This window comes from Vidua macroura, chromosome 2 (assembly GCF_024509145.1).
Source record: "Vidua macroura isolate BioBank_ID:100142 chromosome 2, ASM2450914v1, whole genome shotgun sequence".
Lineage (NCBI taxonomy): Eukaryota > Metazoa > Chordata > Aves > Passeriformes > Viduidae > Vidua > Vidua macroura.
This window is the reverse complement of record NC_071572.1, coordinates 65,327,505-65,348,713: the sequence shown is the minus strand read 5'-3', so window position 1 is coordinate 65,348,713 and position 21,209 is coordinate 65,327,505.

Below are 21,209 nucleotides of genomic sequence, written 5' to 3'. Positions count from 1 at the left end.
CAACCTTCTTGTGACACGCTTCCTAATGCATATCACACTGCTGGCTCACATTCACCTTGGTGGTCACCAGGCCCTCCAGGTCTTTTTCTGCAAAGCGCATTAAGTACATCTCCAGCATGCACACACATGTGATTATTACATTGACACGTGGTGTTATTACTCACAAGGTGCAAAACTGCACATCCTTTGGATGAACTCTGAGGTTCTTCTCTGCCCATTTCCCCAGCTTGTCAGGGTCCATCTGAATGGGAGACAACTATCTCATGTACCACCCCCTCCTCCTGGTTTTGTATCATCAGCAGACTTGCTGAGCTTACACTCTGCCCCATTATCCAGGTGGTTAATGAAGTCATTGAGAAGCACTGGTCCCTGGGGCACAGTGATTGGTCTCTGGCTGTACTTCAAGCCAGTGATCACAACCCTTTGAACCTCATATTTCAACTAGTTTTAGGAAGGATAGTCAGACATCACTCCCCACTTCGTATATCTGACAACTCCAAACACCTCTTTGTTCTTTTTATGTTTGGAAATGGTTTCCAGAACTACTTGCTACCTATTATAAACTTTCAAGGACACAGATGAGGGTAGATCCTCATTCCTGTAATTCATGAAGACTCAAGGGATATCTGCATTCTTCAGCCTTCAGAAATCTCACCAAATTGCCACGACTTTCAAAGACTTTTGAAAGAGTGATTGTGGCCTCACAATGACATTGGACCACACTCTCAGCAATCAGGGCATATTTTCTCAGCTCCTATGGGCTTATGTATGACCAAGTTGTTTAAATGTTCCCTAACCTGATCCTCCTTTAGCAGGAGTAGTCTTCCTTGCTCCAGAGCTCCTCAATGGTTTCAACAACTTGGGATTCCTGAAGGCAAGACAAACAAAATATTGAGCACCTAAGTCTTTTCATATTCTTTCCCATTTAACACTGGGACCATGTTTTCTCTAGTTTTTATTTCACTGCTGACCTACTGATAGAAGTCTTTCTTGTTGCCCTTCTTGTCCTTCATCAGGTTCAATTCCAGGTGGACTTTAACATTCCTTTTCCAAGTCCTGCATATTTGGACTCTGTATTGTTCTCAAGGCCTCTTGTCCCTGCTTATACCTTACATACTCTGAAACACTGTATATCATCATATCTTAAGGAATGGCGATAAGAACTAAAGGTATTTAGACAACTTGATTGGGCAGTTTCCCTAGCCACTTGGGATGGGATTTACTCCATCCAGTTTTAATGACCAGAAAGACACATCCAGTCTTAATAATCATACCCTGATTAAACTTCAAGTGATGAATTATCTCCTAGAGGCGACTGTCTCTCCTGACTGAGTACAGAAGCCCTGACTATTTATATATCGTTTAGACTATGTGTCTAATTTTCAGGTGACTAAAACAAATTCCATGCCTCAAACTCTACCATCCCTTATTGAGCAGTCAGTAAAACATTAAGTATGTGCATATTTATATTTAAATGTGTATGCACTAACATGTACAGGAGCTGGAAAACCAAATTCCAAGGTCCTTAATTCTATATACTTAGAAAAAGTAATGCAACCACAGTATGTACTGTGTACTCTGCTGTACTAGAGATGGAGTCATATACAGAGTTCTTATGTTTCTTCTTAAACAGAAAAACATGACATTTCATAAAACTGCAACCATCCACTGTACAGTCATTTTTGACACTGTGGAGTCATTTTTGCTTAGTAGTGGTGAAGAATACAGAATATTGAACTAGTGAAAACGGCAATGCCAGACAGGCTTGCTGTCAATGTATTATATGGACTTAGATATTTCAAACTTCTTGGAAGTAAGGTTGCTATATCTACAGCTTTCACCTGGCTTAAAATTTAAATTTTTGCAACATAAAAAGCTGAGTGCTGTGTCTCCAGTTTTGTTTGCCCTTCATTTGTAACCTACTTTCCTAGGTCAAGAAAATGTCTGATAGAAGTGCAGCTACACAGTTACATAGAATGTTACAGGCAAAGCTGGTTTAACTCTGGGAACAGGTATAAGAGTCTTCAGCAAAGGCATTATTGGAATAGGCAGAATTTGCTGGCAGCTCCATGGCTTTGAGAAGCTGTGTCACAGTGACTTCAGAATGTCATGCGCTCAATCAGATGCAGAACTCACACTATACTATTGGAGTTTCAGCATCCACACCCTTCTGCTCTGTACCTCTGGTATTGCTTGTATTAGAAGGCCAGGAAACTACTTTTCATAGGGCTTCAGAAGTAACATTTAAATATTTTTGGATTTAGTTACGTAAAAGTCAGCAAGAGACTGGGAAAAAGCCCCATCACTGGACAATACACAGGACTGGAAGAGCTCAACATTTTGAGTCCAATCTTATACTGGTGAAGGTTTGCTTAACTGCTCCTCAAGGGATAAGACATTTTATATTGTTAAAAGAAATTGTCATGTTTCTCTCTTTGATATAAAATTTTAATAACATGTAGTTGAAATAAAAATTTTATCAGTAGTGATTAACTTATAATGAAACCACAGTGAATAAAATATTTTAGTTATTCAGAATTCAAATGTGTCTGTCAGGATGTGAGAGGTAAGATGCTTTCAAAATCCCAAGGCTTAGCATGAGTACAAGTTATCTGCATAGAAAATTAAGTATTTTCATTAGCTATTGATTTTTGTTCTCTAAGGGCCATTAGTGCTGTACATTTGGACAGTACAGGATGGTGCCCATAGTTTAAACAACCCAAGAACTTTCCTGATAATCTCAATTTACACAATTTGCTCTCTCTCCGTTTGAACCCTGGCTATAACAACAGGCTTCAAAGCCCACTGTTAAGTGCTAACATAAAGCAGCTTGAAGCTTGAGACTGTCTCTTCCAGATATTTTAAATGTGTGAGCTTGACAAAGATCTTAATGGAGCTGGGATTTTGCATTTGCCACATTCTCCTGTCTGGGAAGGCAGATAACACAGAAGTACAGCTCGAGCACCAGGCAGGGGCACAGCCGATTTCAGAGGAAATTGTAATAAATGATGGCTTTAGCTTATCATTCCCCACAGGCTGTTGTGCTTAGCTGCTGCTGTTCAGGTCTCAAGGTCTGTGAAAGCATGACAGCCCGTCATCATGGTGCGAGTGCTCGGCAGCAGCAGAACCTCACGTCTGCTGTGATGATGCTTCTCCTGAGATGATCTCAGGGCCCCAGAGCAGGAGCTGCAGCCCAGTGCCGCTCTCAGCACCCTATCAGGCAGGCCTGGGCTGAGCACGGGCTGGCAGCTGCCCTGGGGCAGAGCTGTGAGGTCAGCTCAGTGAGCCAGCCCTGCCAGAAGGCCCTGCCACCCTCATTTCAGACCGTGGGGAACAGTGGCCAGTAAGGAGTGATGGGATCCAGCTTAGGTTCTAAAGTAAGGTGACCATCCTCTGTCGTCATAGAGGGTCAGGACTGGGTAATAAATGACATAGACTCTCAAGGCATTCACAGAAGGCTAATTCCCTTTATTAAAGAACCCATTGCTTTTTATACCCTAGTTCGCTAGAAGTGGACTTGATTGGTCCTTTAATTAAAACACCATCACCATTGGCTTTAACTAAGAAATCGCCCTTTTGGTAGACAATATCTCCATAACACATTCCACATGTTCACAACACCAGGTGTAGCAAGTGAAGATAAGAATTGTTTATAATTCTTTTCTCTGAGCTTCTCACAGCCTTTCCCAGAACAATGCCTGGGAAAGTTGTCTGTTTTTCCCTGTGACCAGAGAGCTGCTGCCACAATCCTCCCCAGCCTTCTGTGCAATGAGAGAGGCAGGCTCCTGTGGGAGAGCTGGGGCAGGAGCATAACTGAGTGCCCAAGGAGAAGCCTTTCCCTCCTCACTCACATCACAGTGCTAACACCAACTGCATTGCTGATATGGCACCTTAACTTGGTGAGCACAGTTAAACTCACACCCCATTCAAGACCTTGGGCAGGAGTGCAGAGCTATTCATTCACCCACTCAAGTTTCAGAAAAGCATTTGGAAACTTCTGTTTTCCTATATTCTAGCAAAAAAAAGAGTTGAATTTTCAGGGATTTTGCACAAAACGATGCAGAACTGAGGCACTGAAAGTGACATTTAGATAAAATGCCAGGCAGACATGTAATCCTGAGAGCTGCTTTTCCCCATCTATAACTGGGTGTTAATGCTCAAATCCGCATTTGTTTTACAGACGCTGTTTCATGCAATTACTCTTTTTACATAGGAGCACAGAGTGAAAGGTGGAGCACTTCAGTACCCTTGCATTTCTGTACACTGCATATCTCCAACTGGCTTTCAAATTAGCAGTAGTTTTGGATCTGATCTGGAGGTTTTGCTGTTACCAGGGGAGGCAGCAGGGCTTGACCTACAATTGGGCATTTTATGCCCATAGCTTGGCCTCTGAAAATTAAAGACTTCAAAGCTGATCTCCTCCCATCTCCTTTTATAAACTCTCTCTTTTCAATTCCCACTCAGTGAGCTCACCACTTTCTGAAAACTATATCCTGAAGCACAAAAGTTGATTTTTTAAATTCAGGCTGTCCAGATACTTGAAAGCAAATCCTATATATACTATTATTTAGTATATATCCTATATATACACTAAAATACATTAATTCTGGTGCTAGGTAACAACTTTTAGTGATCCCAGAGCATCTACCCATCGCTATGCCTATGCTTATAGCAGCTCAAGGAGGCCATTTAATAGATCAGAGAGATCATGTGTACCGATATATGCTCTCTGGAACAGTAAAAAAATATGTAGGCACAGAAGTTTATACCCAAAAAGGGAAAGACATCAAAGATGTCAGCTAAAAGGAGTAAGATAAAACTGTCACTCATGTACATGCTACCTACTATTTTACACTGTCCTGCTCACTGCTTGTCATTTCTGCCTTTTTTATTTCACAGCATGAAAATTATGGTTCCTTACACTAGATTTCTAATGAGTTAAACTGGGATCCAGATTATAAGCAATACCCAATACACATTGATGCTGAAGTTGACCTCCACAGTCCTGGCACTCACTTAATACATTACCCCTAGTGTAACTTAAAACTGCTCTAAATTAAGCTGACTGGGGGAGTTTGGGAAAAAAGTAATACCCTACAGTAGACAAAATGAAAACATTGCTGCTGGCCAAACCACCCACATACCCTTTTTTTCAAAGAAATTGTTTGCCCTGATGTTTTCTCCGAGAGACCAAGAAACAGTTTACTTAAATTTCCTAACTGTGTTTCCTTTGGGAGCTCCATGGTGTCTTATGTTGTACATGAGCACCTTCTGCACTAGGATATAATTCACCCCATGCATTCTCCCCACTTCTCTCATCCATGCTGCAGGGCAATCATGGTGCTGGGACACAGTTTTGGCAGATGGCATTGCACCTCTGAGCTCTGCAAGCTGAGGTCACAGAATTCACAGAGTGACTAGGTTAGAAGAGACCTACAAGATCACTGAGTCCAACCCATGCCCTAACACCTCAACTAAACCATGGCAATGAGTGCTACATCCAGTCTTTTCTTAAACACATCCAGGGACGGTGACTCCACCACCTCCCCGGGTGGTGTAAGGTCCCTTCCTCACATTTGCCCACAGCTACATTTCCGTCTGTGCTGACATCTGCAAATGAAGAAAAGAAAAGCTTTTCATTCTTGAGTTTTGCTGCATATCTGCCTTAAAGTGATCTAAAGGCGTGGACATCATATCCTTTATAAGAATTAAAACAAAATAAAGTTACATTCTTCTACTTGTTGCTTTTTTCTTTCTTTTTTCCCTGTTTGATAATGCATGAGTATTAGTATTTATCTTCTTTATGCTTCTGCAGTTGCCTTTAGATTGTCAGTTCCTCTATCATTGCACTAAAGGTCGGGCTGGAAATCACTTTCTCTAAGGTATTTCTTCCTAGAGAGGTTAATTAAAAAGAACGATGGGCCAGATACTTCACTGCCTTCTGTTTTGCACAGTCATTTGCAGACTTGGATCTATTCACAACTCACATAGGGATTCACAGCTCCTCAGACATTCTCCAGCATGGACCACCAGGCTGTATAAATATATGGGGCAGGACAGAGGAGACAACTCCTAAAGTCATGCCTAAATACTTAAGGATCACCTGTAGCTGCCTGACTGACACAAAGGCATTGGCAGGAAGCCTGATCACTGAAACAAGTCAGAGGAAGAGAGCATATGAGCTCAGCAGGGGATTTCAACTTTTGGGATTCTTAGCTCTTGTAAATTCATTTCACTGAGGAAAGGGGCCGTGACTTTAAAATGTTCTGCCACAAAGACACAACCTACTTCTTCTAAATCTGCCCCTAAGTTTATTAGGTAGAGCAAGAAAACACTATCAGCTCAGAATCCCTGTGTCATTTGATATCAGTACTAGCATATCATGAAAGTTTAAATGGCCATACAAGTTTAAATTGGGAATGGAAAATCAAAATAAAATCAGTTTTGCCACTCATGTTAATTTAGTTTCACTTGCATGCTTTCTCTGTCATTTTTCCACTTCTCCAGTCATCCATAAATTTTCAGGTGGAACAAGACCTGAATTTTAAATGCAAGGTTCATACAGAAAAAAAAAAAAAAAACAAAAAAAAAAAACTCAACAAAACAAAACAACCAACCATTACTTTAAAGAAGGAATATAAAGGAGGCATGGGCCTGGGCTGGACAACATTTTCCACAAAGTGTCTTTGCTAGAAAAGTTGTTTTTCACCTAACTTAAATATTTCCACAGTCAAGAGCTTGAAAGTCAAAATATTTTTCTTTAAAAATGTTTTCTGATATATCAACCATATTGTAGTTGTTAGTTCGTATGCTCATTTTTCTGAATTACCTGTGCACTCTAATCGTCATCATTACTGGTGTGAAAATCACCCTGGAAGCTGTAGACTGGCCAGGGAATCTAGTTTAGACAATGTAATGAACAGTTTCCACGTGTTCCCCAGAGACGGGCAGAGCCTTCCTAGTTCCCATGGCAACACTAACAAAAACCACTACTAACTCTAGCTAAGTATCGATATTGAAATGTTAATTAGCTAATTGCTCTGTTTGTTTTCTCTAAACTACCTGGAGATAACTGGCCTCCCACCCCCCCACGCTGCCATTCTGGGACTAACATGCAAATAAAAAAAAAAAAAACCCTTTAGGATCATGGGAGTATTTTTAGGAGATAAAAAGGACTATAAATCAAAAACTAAACACAGTAGAGGGGTCTAGACAAATGCCCTAACTGAGGAAGATGGAAACACATCCCCTGATTGACTTTTGTCTGTTGCCATCACCTAAAAAAGAATAGACTAGGTTAGGTTGTGAGAAGCAGGGAGACAGAAAGGCAGAAAAAGAGCCCTGGTGCTGCCACCATGGAAGGAGCAAGGACAGCTGTTGTTCTGGACTTCAGCAACAGACTCTGCATACCATGCCTCCTCATCTTCTGGCCACTGGTGTGCCACAAGGTAAGAAGAAGGGACAGCTGCTGCTCTGGACTTCAGTGACAGACTCTGCACGCCTCCTTCCTTTCGGCCACCTGGGAAAGCTACAACTGTGGGGGTGAGCTCTGTGTCGAGCCCCCTGCCCAGCTGATCTTTTTAATAAAGAGCTAAACATTAATAAAGGCATTAGCCCTGTTCGTTTCAGAGAAGGCAAAGGAAGAGGAAGTACCCAGGAATACAGCAGCCAAGGTGTTCTGACACCTTTTTCAAATAGCGATGAAAAAACCCAGAGACAAACCACAAAGGTCTAGGACATGAGTGTTCCCTTTCTCCTGTGGGTTTCTGTTTCTCCCACTGTCTCAGAAGCACTCTGTGTTCCTCAGTAGTGCTCTGTAGAAAGCTCTTTAGAAATCCTCTTGATTTAGCAGGAGCTACAATCAGTAATGGCACATTTTTCCATCTTCGTGGATGAGCAATGAAGAGCAGTAGAAGTGGGGATGTGATTCCATTCTTGGTGTTGTTCTCACTGACTCATCACTTTACACCTGCCAGAAAGCTTAGGGAATTTCTCAAAGGGGTAATGCAAGGATTGGTTAATTTTATAAACTGCTTTATGACCACTATTACCTAGATGGTACAGAAACTGCACATAAAAGAGCTCAACCTTGAATGAGAGGTGAGGTAAAAGAATAAAATAAGAGTGCTATAGGAGGAAAAGTTATTAATAGAATGAATCTGATAATCACACCTCTGTCACCACACATGTATTAATATTCTTCATTTCTCTGGGTGAGATTCTGTATCTCTGAATTCTGTGGGACAGCAAATATAGCTACACTGGGAAGCATAGCTTCCTGAAGCTACAGCTCACTGTGAGGGTATAAAGAGTCAGTCCCCCAAGAGGACATTTGTTTGTCATGATGAAAGAGTACCTTGTTTTCTCTGAGAGCAAGATGCGTTCTAGAGTGTAGTAGAAGCCTAATCCTGAGTGAATATAACCAGAGTTCAGCAGAATATGGTACCAAGAGCACCCTCCAGAACAGGATCAAAGAAAATATGAAAAATGAAATGCAATCACTAATACCACCCCACTCTGTATTATTTAAAAACTTTCAGCACCTGCAAGAAAAGAGACAAAATGGCAACGTTGCCACACTTACCGTTCCCGAGCAACTACAGAACCATGGCTTCTGGATAAAAATTACTTTTTGTAAAGTCTGATATATTTTAAAACACTTTGTAACAATTCATTGCATAATTCAAACGGCCCCTACACTACAAACAGCTAACATATTTATGCTGGCAGGACTGTCAGTGCATTTTTGTTATAGGAAGCTTGGAGGTCTGCTACAAATAATCTCCGAAGAGTAAGTCTAATTAGCAGCTAAAGTTGGCATATTTCCTGCTATCTGAAATTAGATCAGAGAGTTAGGCTGAGATGAAAAAGCCCTATTAATTCCCTAGGCTTCCAGTTCCTGTTTATTGGTGGAAATTAATGTTTTGAACTTTATCAACCATTATCTAGAGAAGTCTGGAGTCAGTGGTAACAGAGTGATTCAAGAGAGACTTTACTGCCAGCTTCTATTGAAGTACCATAGGTACTCTACATAAATATCCACATGAAAACATTATTTAATGGTTACATGAAGCTGAGCAATAGTCAGGAAAGATGGTCGAGTAGCCAGCATGCCAGGCTGGCAATTATAAGGAGTGGGAGACATTCCTTGCTCCAAGGTACTATTTAATCATTTCTGCATGACCTAGAAAAATTCTCTTTGGGGGAGGATGAAAGTGGGGGAGATTAACCACAGGTTGACTATAGTTAAGCAAATCTTTGTTTTTCCTACAGCTTGTGGAAACAGAGAGGCTCCTTCAGACAAAGCAACCCAGCTTTTTGGTGTGCAGTGACTGTGGAGTTAGCCTTTGAAGCAATCCATTTGTCATCTGTAAAACAGAAATAGCACTGCTCCACCCCAACAAAGTATCCAACAGATGGATACTTTCCTCTGCATCCTAGAGACCTCAACCCGCCCTGGACAGGCACATCAGAAGCAAACACCATAACTCTCCCCACATGGCTCTGCAGCTTCCCTGGGGTCTTTGGTGCTGAGACTGGGCTTTGCATTTCAGTTTGCCTTCCACACAACTTCTGCAACTCTAAGGTTTGCCACAGCTACATGTTCCTCTCCTCCTGCACAGCTTGGAAAATATGAAAATATATAAGCTCCTTTTAAACATCAGGACACGGAAGGGACAGGTAGAAAGACAGCAGAAAGAAAGGCACAAGAAATCATCCTCTTGGGAAGTACATTTGAACCTCAGTTCTTAGAACTTCTAAACAAGGAAGATATTTGTCAAGTTGTATTTTGCTCTGCCAAACACATGGAAAAGGAAGCAATTTTTACATCCTGAGTCTAAGCACTGAAAACCAGTGTAATTCTGGAGTTAATATGTATGTAGACAAAGGAGGAAATGCTATTAGGTCAGGCTGCTTTTGTTCAGATAGAGCCATAGAGAATTTACGCTCTTAGTTCTGGTAATCAGCCTGAGCAGACAAATCAATGTCTTAAGCTCTTAATAGCTCCAGAAACAAATACTAAAGTTAGGCTTATGTTTCAAAAGAAAGTTGTGGTTTAAAGCAATCCATTATCCCACCCAGTATGTGGAAATTTTCTGCAAAATCCAACAAAAATTTACAACTTAAAATCTGCAGTGAAACTGAATCTTCACAGACAGAATTCTGATGGTACCTTCACCCCTCCTCCACACCACAAAGTGCACCACCCAAACCCTTGCATTTACAAGCTGAGATTACCCTTCTCCATCTTTGCTTTCTAGTACAAGTGGTTTTTTACACTCTGTCATTTTCCTCCTGAAGAGGACAGACAGGATCTAAAAACACTTTAAGGGAAACAGGAAGAATCTACCTCCTTAGGCCTGTGTTCACAGCAAAGCCAACATAATTGAACTGCTGTCTCAGGAATGGATCCCATCCAAACAAAGAGCCATTTGCTTAAAGCCTGACAATAGTTAAAAGCCAAGCTGGTGGCAGCCAAGAAGCCAGGGGTCCAAATTCAACTGAGTGTAATTTATTCTCCTGGCTACCCAAACACCCTGCTGGAGGGAATGCAGGCAAAACCCAGTTGCATACAACCAGAATTGCAGTACTATCCCAAAGGTTCATTCCCAGGAAATTTAAGCAATTTCAGAAAATTCCTCTCAGTCCCTTCCAGCAAGCAGCAGTGTATCACAGCAGGGGAAGCAGCAGGTGCACCTCTGAAGTCTTGTGATTGAATAGAGATATGTGCAGGGTGAACAAGGTAACAGGGCTGAGTTCCAAGGCAGAAGTCTGCAGAAGCAGGCTTACTTCTTTCACCATAACATTATACAACTAAAGCAGAGCTACATTACAGAGAAATGAGTGAATAAAATGAGCCTCCAGCAACTAACTGCCATTGGAATTTTACTTGCAGACTGCAGTACTTTGGAGAAAAGAGTTTATACAGTTGCTATGAATTTCTCATGTCTCTGTGGATGTTATCTGTACCCTGTATTTTTGGGGAACTAAATAATCCATTGGGTAGGAAGACCTAGACACTGGAAGGGTTGCCCAGAAATGTGAGATCAAGCAATCAAGAATCCCTCCCCCTGTCTGTTGAAGGAAGCAATGGGCCTTCAGGCAACAGAATGTGTTTGTGTTTGGACATGCACTGCAAAAACACAGTAAAGATGAGGGCTTAAATACTCAGGCTGAGATAGAGTCAGTTAAAGCAGCAGTTCTCTCCACTCAACCAAACAGTGATGGGGACTGTTTAACAAAGGAGAATTCTTCAGCAAAAAGGAGTCAATTTCTTGCCAGAGGGCAACATGGAGAGGCTTGGTCTCCTCTGCAAATTTAAACTAAACCTGGGGACAAGTCTAGAGTCATTGGATGCTTAATATAGATTTATAATATTTTGCATTTTAAGCCTGTGGGTGTTTATTTTGCTAAACCTCTTCCTTTAGTGTACGGTTCTGTTGTCCCCAAAGTGTATGATCAGGTGAAATCCACCAGCAAACTGTGGGCAGTTTGGGAGACCCAAGAAACAACCTCAAGTGGTACAGAAGGCCTGCAAGTTTCAATGTCATGTGGATGTGTAATAAGGACACATAGAACTATTAAAAAGATGTGTCTTCACATAGACACAGGAAATTAATGCCTACAGAATAATGGACTTTTAACTAATCACAACAGCCTGTAGAACATTAAAGAAAAACTGTCATGAATAAGTTCAGTAAAAGTTACATATTTGTTGTACCCCATGTTCATTCCAGTTGTACACTTGTTGTAATACCCCCCCCTTGTTACTTCTCCCACTGTGGATTTATTATATGCCTCTCCATGTTCATTCCAATTGTACCCTTGTTGTAATACCCCCCCTGGTTACTTCTCCCACTGTGGAATTGTTATATGCTCCCCCATGTTCACTAAGGTTGTATAATACCCCCCCCCCCCCCCCCCCCCCCGTTACCCCTTGTTGAATCCCTTTATTGGTACCCTTATTCAGTCCCTCGGGTATTGCCTCCACTGCTCCCAAAATGGCGGCTGGAAACAGCTTCGGCAATATGCAAATGAAGTAAAGCAGAACAGAATCCAACAAAAAGGCCTGGAAACACCAAACCAACGTGGAAATTCGAGGAACCAAGTGACTAGACTTAGTGGGAAGAGTCCCCCCATACCTTCAATTAAGTTTTGGAGGTCACCACCACCTAAAGGTAACCAGACCGAGATGAGGACCCTAGTCTACGAGCCAGGAGACGTCTTCCTAGGCATGCCCTCGAGGATGGAAGCCCCAGTTCTGCTGTGAAGCAAAACTGTTCACCTCCTCCTCTGCATCGCCGAAGGGAGCAGCGGCGGTGTGCGCGACCCCTCGGGCCCCCACCCAGAGCTGATCACCTAATAAAGGCCTTTTTAAGGGAGCTGGTCTCCTGGCCCGTTTACATCAAAAACGATGAGACCTGTTTTTAACACAGATGATATATGCTTTTACTAAAGGGCATGTTACTATTCTGAACTAGTTTTCCAGCTGCAGTTAATAAGCTCTGGGTTCAGCTCCATTTGTGAGACTACAAAGCAGCTCTTTATGATATCCCCACCCTAGAAATTGCCTCACTTTGGTCTATTCCTCACAACTGCAGTGGCCCCAAGGGGATCTTCAAATTACTGGACATTTTTGTTATTTCACCTCTAAGATTTAGTAGAGTGACACAGAGGAGATGTCACATCTTTAAGAAGTTAGCCCAGTATTTCCAGAACCAGGGTAAATGAATCAGGCCAGACTGTACTCTCTGTGCTGGGAAGGCTGCTCCACCAAAATGTCTTGGAATACTCCAAGACCTTTTCCTTTGCTGAGTATCTCCTGGCGTCCTTGACAAAAAGCATGTCTACACCTCTAGCACAGTGGAAACGTTCCCAAGAGCTTGTGGGCACTGCATGCTCTATGTCCTGTCCATATGCGCCCAGCCTGTGCAAGTGGAGCCTCCAGAGGAGCTCATGCACACCTGGGCACCTGCTTGCTTGGGTGTGCTCCAGTCCTTGCACTCAACTGTGCCAGTGAAAGGAGCCTTGAGACCTCAGAGCTGCCCTAAAAACCAGTATAGCCACAGCAGGCATGCCTGTTTCTAAACTTCCCATGAGGAGTCTGCTGGATTCTCTAACATGAAATGCACAACAGCAACCAAATCCAAAGTGAGTGAGTGGCAAAGAGCCCCTTTGGCAAACGGGCGTTGCTTCTTCTCTGTTCACACACACCACCTTTCCATTAGTATATTCAGCTAAATAACATGTTTATTCTGTTTTATAAGTGGTTAACTCTTCCCCAGCTGCTCTAGAGAGCATAGCTGTGTGTAGTGCTGCTATCGTTTTTTATGTATACATTGTTATTTATTTATGATGGGAGCATTAGGAAATACACCTTGTGTGTGAAGCAGAAGAAACTGAATCATATGGTGGTTTTAAAGGAATGCTCCCTGCCTCTGGCAGCTGCACCAAGTATTCCTGAACCTGACTCTTCCATGAAGCTTATCTGAAAAGATAGCACAGGTCTGGATCTAAAATTGCCATGGAACATACAGAACAGAATTTTAGAGTTCAGTAAAAGCACAAGTTAAGAAATTTTGTTGAAAATGCAACAAAACAGTTCAACAGATTTCAAGTCCAGTAGATATCTCTGCATGTTACCATCTTAAATCCCATTGTAGTATTTGAATTGAGTGTGTATGTTGCTTCCAGCATGCAGGCTGTTATCTGTACCTTTCTGAGTCTCCTGTTACTGAAGAGGGAGCACAGTGCATGCACGAACCCAGTTTGCCATCCTTCACCGATCACTACAGTAATTACAGAACTCTCTTATAGTGCTGTGCTGGCACATTATTCTGTGCAATATAAAAAAGAGCCTAAGTCCAAGTTATTATAGACTGCACTGAATAAAGATTCTGAGTACCTGAGACAAATTGAAAGAATAATGAGTAAGGATTGCAGAATATTGAAATTATTCTCTAAGGCAATCAAGACTTTGGACTCAAGGGGAAGAAGAGATAGGGGAGCCTTTTTATAGAAGGTGGTAATGAGAAATCACACATTAAGTTATAGAAAGCTGTCAATTTTTTTCTATACAAAGATTTGGTGGCCAGGTTCTGGAGAGTACTAAGGAGTCACCAGAGACCAAGAAATAGCAGAGCTAGAGATATGATATCGCCAGCACGAGAGTTTGTTCAAATAGCTTCAGTCATGGATTGATGCAAGTGACACAATTGGATGATTTTTAAAATTTAATTTTTAAAAATGAAGAGAGTATTGCTTTTCATAAAAGCATTTTTCCCATGTTTCATTGCAGTGCTACAGATGAATAGAAGTAAGGTATATAATCTTTTGCTGGATCTCAGTTTTTTGCAAAAGATTTGTAAGAATCATCTCTCTGCCTGTAACACAGGTAAACTTAAATTTCTCAGTTATTTATTTAAATCATGTACACAACTGAAGAAAGACATTGCCAAAAGAGGTTTCCATTTCTGTGTGCTAAATATTTTGACTATTCTTAAGCTTAACAGCAAATCCAAGGTCAAGATCAGCATCACAAATTCCACAGAGCAACACAAGCAGAAGTTATGAACCATACCTTGTTGGAACTGCTGGAGGTCAGGTCTGAACGAGGCATTTGCATTTGGCAAGAGATGTTTATCACTGACTTTGGAAATGCTCGTTTCAGCAGAATTTTCCATGCTGTTTTCATGATGGAATAGTCCCATTAACATCATCATTCTGTATCACTTTATTTCACTCATTCTTTACTAAGGTCTTTATATCCCTGGATGATCCAAAAGTTTTGTTTATACGTAGCCAATCTCATTAACTCCTACATTTCATGAGATTCTGCATAAAACTAATGCCTCATACTGACAATGGCCTTGAACAAATAAAGTGCAAGGGAAAAGACTGATGCTTTCTCTATGGTTTAATGCCACCAAGACTAGTGCAGCAGGTGGATTTATGGGTACACCCATACACAGGTATCATAAGAAAGCACAACAGTGACATTTCCAGTGTTAATGTAAAGCTTGTGGAATGCACTTAACAGACTGGTTTGGCCAGATGTGGAAACAACTTCATCGGCTTCTTTGCCTCAGTGCTAATGCACTTCTGATAAAAACCAGCACAAACGTAGAGTAAGGCTTACTCAAGTTCACCTAAGGTATGCTCTCCAGTTGACTTAACTCCTCCTTGAAAGATAAATTGTGTACATTAATCTCACCCCAAAACAGCAACATAGGATTCTAAGTTTAGTACTGTAATGGCTGTCAGAGCACCTCAGAGTCAATGAAGACTAGGAGTTGTTTGTCAGTACATTTGAGAGAAAACAGTGAACAAAGAGAATGCTAATAAATTTCTGTGGGCACCTAAGAACCCTAACTCACTATAACCATTGTCTCTGGTTCAAGGATATACTGTTGCAATCAAATATCTTTTCTGTTTGGTAGTGCAAATGTTAGGAGAGTAAATATTAAGAGATGTTAGGGACTCTGTCCAACTGTATGGATGCTTCTATGGGGAAAACTCCTATTTTTGTGGGATTGCCTACTTTTGATTCTGCTCCATGGCACAAATGTCATATGAGACAAACAAAAAAAGGACTGGACTGAATCTTTCTTGTTACTTGTAACACACTGCAACAGCTGTACTTTTCCTGGATCAAACCTCACCAGTATTACAGAATCTGCTTCTGGAATTGGCTGAAAAGCACAGCTGATGTAGCCAGACCAGAACTCCAGATCACACTCCCAGATCGGCATGTTGGCTGAGCTTTTTGACAGCAGTGCAGGAAACTGGTGATTATTTTTGTCATTAAGAGAAATGCAGATGGTATGTTGCTGGAGCACTGCTACCAAGTTCTAGGCTATGGCTCTTCTAACCTGGCAGCCAGAAACCACCATATTCCCACAGCACTCAAAAATAATTTGTTGTTTATATTATCACAAGTCACATTCTGTCCCTTAAAAAATTTTATTCAAGGACTCCACAACTGATACAGCTAGGAAAATGCTAATTTTAGTGTAGCAAGTAAGCAGAGGTCTGATTCAGCTCTCCTCAATACTGGATGCAGAACAGGATTTTGCCATCAGAAAGATGAAAGGATACAACAAACACTGTACTGGCCTCCACTGGGAAATGGAGGGTAAGGAACAGGTCTGATCAGAGATCCAGGCTGAGGATCTTAGAATGTGTTGCTGGCAGTTTTTTATGTAGAGGAGAATGAAAATGTTTTCACCGTGGTGGATTGACACTGGCCAGGAGCCAAGTAACCACACAGTCTCTAACTCATCCCACCATGTTCATTGGGATGGGGGACAAAATAGGAAGAACAAAAGCCAGTAAACTCCTAGGTCAAGTTAAAGACAGTAAAATAGCTGAAGGAAAGAAGAAATTAAGCAGCAATTGAAAGACAATAACTCACCAACTCCCACAAGCAGAGTGATGGCCCATCCAATCCCTGAGCAATGGCCATCTTGGAAGAGAAAGCCCTCATCTCCTTCTTGCTCTACCCCAGTTTTTATTGCTGAACATGTTGTTATATGGTCAAGGATATATCTTTGGTCAATTCAAGTTGGCTGTCCTGCTGTGTCCCTTCCCAACCATCAACCTACTCCTGGGTGGAGCAGGAGAACACGAGCTGTGACACTGTACAAACATTGGTTAGCTGTAGCGAAAACACTGGTGGGTTATCAACACTGTTTTAGCCACAAATTCTAAATGAAGAAAGTTACCTCCTGCCCAGCCAGACACAATTCATCAACTTAGGCAAAATCAATTCCCCAGGACTCTTAACTTTTAGCTTGAATAAAATAAAGGAAGAAAATCAATGTCTTCCTTGGTAACACAGTGACAAAAGTTGTTTTCCAAACAAATGGGCAATTAGGGAACAATATTACCATACAATTCATCAGATTGGCATAGCATATCGAAGTGCTAGTCCATCATTTCCTGATTGCATTAAGATTTGCAGGAATTTAGGATCAGGCAGGAGTATGCTGTATACCATAATTGACGATGTTTGGAACTGTACCTTCAACAAAATATCACTCACTCTAACTGGGACACAATCAAAGACTATTGGTGTATTCCTAACCAACATAATTTTTATACATGGCTGTGTAAGATACAATATCTAGAATGCAGGAGGTCTGATTTGGCATCCAGGCCTCTGGACTATGTCTGTTTTGGGACAAAGCAGTGTTGCTTGCCAGTCAGTGCTGTATCATAGCTAGTCCTACATCAAATTGCACAGCATTATATCATGAAAACTGGTCTTCAGGGCTTTACACTAGTAGCCACTTATTAACCAAATAGTTTGAAACGCCAGTGTAAAACCTGCTAAAATCAAGTAGCTATGCTTGTGGGATTAAAGCTCTTCAGACCAGGAATCATCTAAAGGGAAAGAAGGGTGCTGCATAAAATAATTGTCAAGGGTAAACAATAGTCAAGGGTATGTGTGGGAGAGATAATTAAATAATGGGCTCCTGTTTCATCAGGCAGGATAATTAAAAGCAAAGTCAAGGAGTTCTGGTTCTGTAGATTGCTCAATGGTGCAAGATCACAGCCATAGGTGGATGGTGAAAAAATACAAAATTTCCACAAGAAGGGATACAATTTCTGGTTGATACATATCTTAAAGTCATCAGAGTACCAAGAAGCTGAAAACAGACACCATAAAACTGAACTTCACAGACAAACCACTGCTAGACAACAAACCAAGGAATTTTTGATAGGGAAGATCTGACCACAAAAACATTTCTTTTCTAGTGCAGCCAACTCAGGGCAGAACAAAGGCATTACAGCTGCCTCAAAAGAAAATATTGAGGTCCTTCCTACATTGCCTGGTGAGAACTCAGGTACTCATTTTTCTAACTTCAGCTCTGTTACAGTTTTACAGAGTAATCCTGTCCAAATCATTGCATAGCAAAATTGAAGTGACAGAGCCTGCCCAGATCATCATGGGGAATTTTGCAATCTGCAAAACATTTGAAACATACAAAAACCTTAAGTACTCTATGGCATTCATCCCCAGCATGAATGATCTTCATGGTGGCAATTTTTGCCCTTCTCTTGAGGGTAAAAAGGAAGGCGGGTATCAACATAGCTGCTCTTGACACAACATTTTATGATGCAGTCTCTTGCTCTTCTTGATTCCGGGGTAAGATTCGCTGAAGGACCTGGGGACTAAGGTATGCCCAGAATCATCTGGAGAACGTTTAAATCTTCTCTGTGTATGACACATAAAAGGCATCATAAGAGAAGGGCTCGTGCCATAGATCCTGGGTGGATCCAGTCTTTTACACTGGGAAAACTACAGCACCAGTTGTTTTTCTTGAAGTGGTGATGACATTGATTGGAGAAGGAGGAGGAGGCTGGTTCAGTGCTCAGTCTATGGGTTTGCAAGCATATTCTTTTCACTTATCCTTGTCCCAGGAATGCAGGCTCCAAGGAGGAAACAGAGAATGCCTGGAGGACATAGAGAAAAGCTTTCACTCTCCTTGTATGCAATATTAAAAATGGAGTGTTAATTCTGTTGGTCTTAACAGGTATTATAAAGATTAAGAAAACCATTTTTGGTTTAAAGAAAACAACAATGCCTTCTTCAGTTCTTTATTCACAGTCAGTGTTGAAGGCAAAACCTTGGAAATGTAAGCAGGGCATCTCACCAGCTCAATTGAATAAAAGATCAGAAGAGGAAAAACTGTGTGAAGTAATTCTCCACCAGAACTCAATCTGCATTCAAACTCAATTTATAGATGAATGAATGGAGGAAACCAGCTTAGGGCAAGCAAGCTCCAAACACCATCATTATTATATATATATGAGAAAATACCATCACAGCACTCAAAATACTCACTAAAAATAGCACCTTGGGCCCAATTCTTCCTTTACAGTAATTTAGTGTTTATGCAATTTCAATTTGTGAAAGATGCACTGAATTTCATGACCACCTGCAAAGAAAATAGTGTCTTATTTGAAGAACATGCTTGCATTTTAAGATCCCGGAATTACAATGCTGACCCAGCACAAGACAACTGATTTGCTCTTGAAAATGTATTTAAACAAAGGGAAGTATTTATTTGTCTGCTCTCTATCCTGTTATTAGATTTAAAAATGCTATGCTTAGTCTCTAGCAAAAGCATAATCATATACATGCATATTTTAATTATAATTTATTTATTATTTTGGATCTGAAAGGATCCAGAAACATGTATGGGGGTGTCTAAAGCTGGAGAGGCTAAAACATGACTCATAATGCAGGTGATTGGTGCAAAATATTTAATGCAAGGGAAGTTTTGGTGATAGCAAAATCAGGTCTGCCATAACTGGTAACAGACATGGCAGAACAGAATGGGTTCCACATTTGAGACAGCATTTATCAGGAAAAACTGAACTTCTGGTCCCTGGGATTGTAACATGGGACAAGCCAACTACTGAAATGGCCAGAATAATTTGCAGTGTTGTTATTAAGTACAGACCAAAACTGTTTTTTTTTTTTTTTTCTTGTAAATCTAGAACATGTACCACTTAGTTCTTAGTGAAAATTCCACACATGGAGTTTGCTATATTGCTGCATCTGACCTAACTGGCACCTGGCTAAATATTCAGAACACATGTTTGCCTTTGCATATCAATGGTAGAACTGATGTAATGAAACAGTCCAACTTACAGATGCAGGCGTACTGAAAAACTCATTTAATAAACATACTTCTCCCCCAGACTGCACAACATATTCAGTGTTTATGATGAGCACTGCTCAGACAGCATTCCTGAGTGGTCCCAGTAACTCTCATCATGTGCTCATAGCTGCCACAGAGCCATCTGCTTCCTGACCGAATGATTCCCAGGCCACAGGCAGCCCCCCATGCTCTGATTCAAACATATAAATATTCACACCAGCATTCACAGATGGATATATGTTGGCAGGAGTATCTATAACACTTCCCTTCCTTGGAACTAAAGCTTTTTAGGAAATAAATCTGTTGTGGTAAGAGAAAAGGGGTCAGGCATTCTCTGTAAAGCAATTTATGTGAGTGTATACTTGAAAACCTTCCCTTTTTAAAAATGATACTCGCCCACCTTTAATCACAGTCATTCCACTTAGAACAGGGAAAAAATAGTCACAGTAAAACCTTCTTATCACATACCTCTCTATCACATCTGTCACTCCCAGGGCTTTTCCACCTAATAACTCTCAAACCATGCCATCCTCAAACAAATCATAAAACCTAAACAAACAGAACTAATCTACTGAAATTTTAAAAGGTTGTAATGTCATAACAGGCCTGTACAGATCAAATGTAAAAAAGTGATGTAAAAAGCCGAGTTCATCCAAGGCCCTCAAGCTTGTTTATTTGTAACAGTTGTCCATTGCATTTCATATCCCTTTGGTTCTTGCTTTATTTATGTGTCAAATGCCTTTGATGAAAGAAGTAATTAAATATTTCCAAAGCTACTTGTGGTTAGTATTATGGTTTTATTAAAGTAAATTATGCAATAACAAAGCTCAACTCTCGGATTACCCACACCCCACTTTTATCTCTCTTTTTTTTCCTTCTAAGTGAAAAACAAAACAGGGAGAGGACCTAGTTTCAGCTTTGCACTTGAAAATCAAGTGCACAGTGTGCTTTGAATTCAGTTTGCACTCACAGCACACATGCTGTCATCCCACTTCCATAGCAAAAGCAGACTAAACTCAGAACAGCAAATGCCATGCAGGAAGTTAAACCATTAGAGTCTGTTCCTCACAGTTATTGTTGTATCTCCTGGAAGACCCAAGGAACACTATTTTTAAAACTGTATAGCTTCAGGGTCAAAATGTACTTGCACAAAACTCATAATTAACGGTTCTACTCTCTTGCAGGTACTTGATACTTTGTTGGGTTTCTTTTACTGAGAAAAAAACTTGGAAGTGACAGGAAAAGACTTGGAAATTATATAATTTATGATACCTGCATAAAACCATAAAGAGATTTACAATACAGAGTATGGTGGTTCATACATACACTAAAACAAATTGAAGTTTCAGCTCCCAGGCAGGTCTGTACTCAGTGACAAATTGCTAAGAAAAGGAACTAGTAGTTGATGTAGAGGAAATTCAAGGAAGCCCTTTTCAAACTTTCATGCTTCCCTTTCAGAACCATTTCTATATGCTTGGGGCCAAAGAATATTTTAAAAATTAAATCTCAACAAGTAAAAGCACTCTTGCCTTTGAG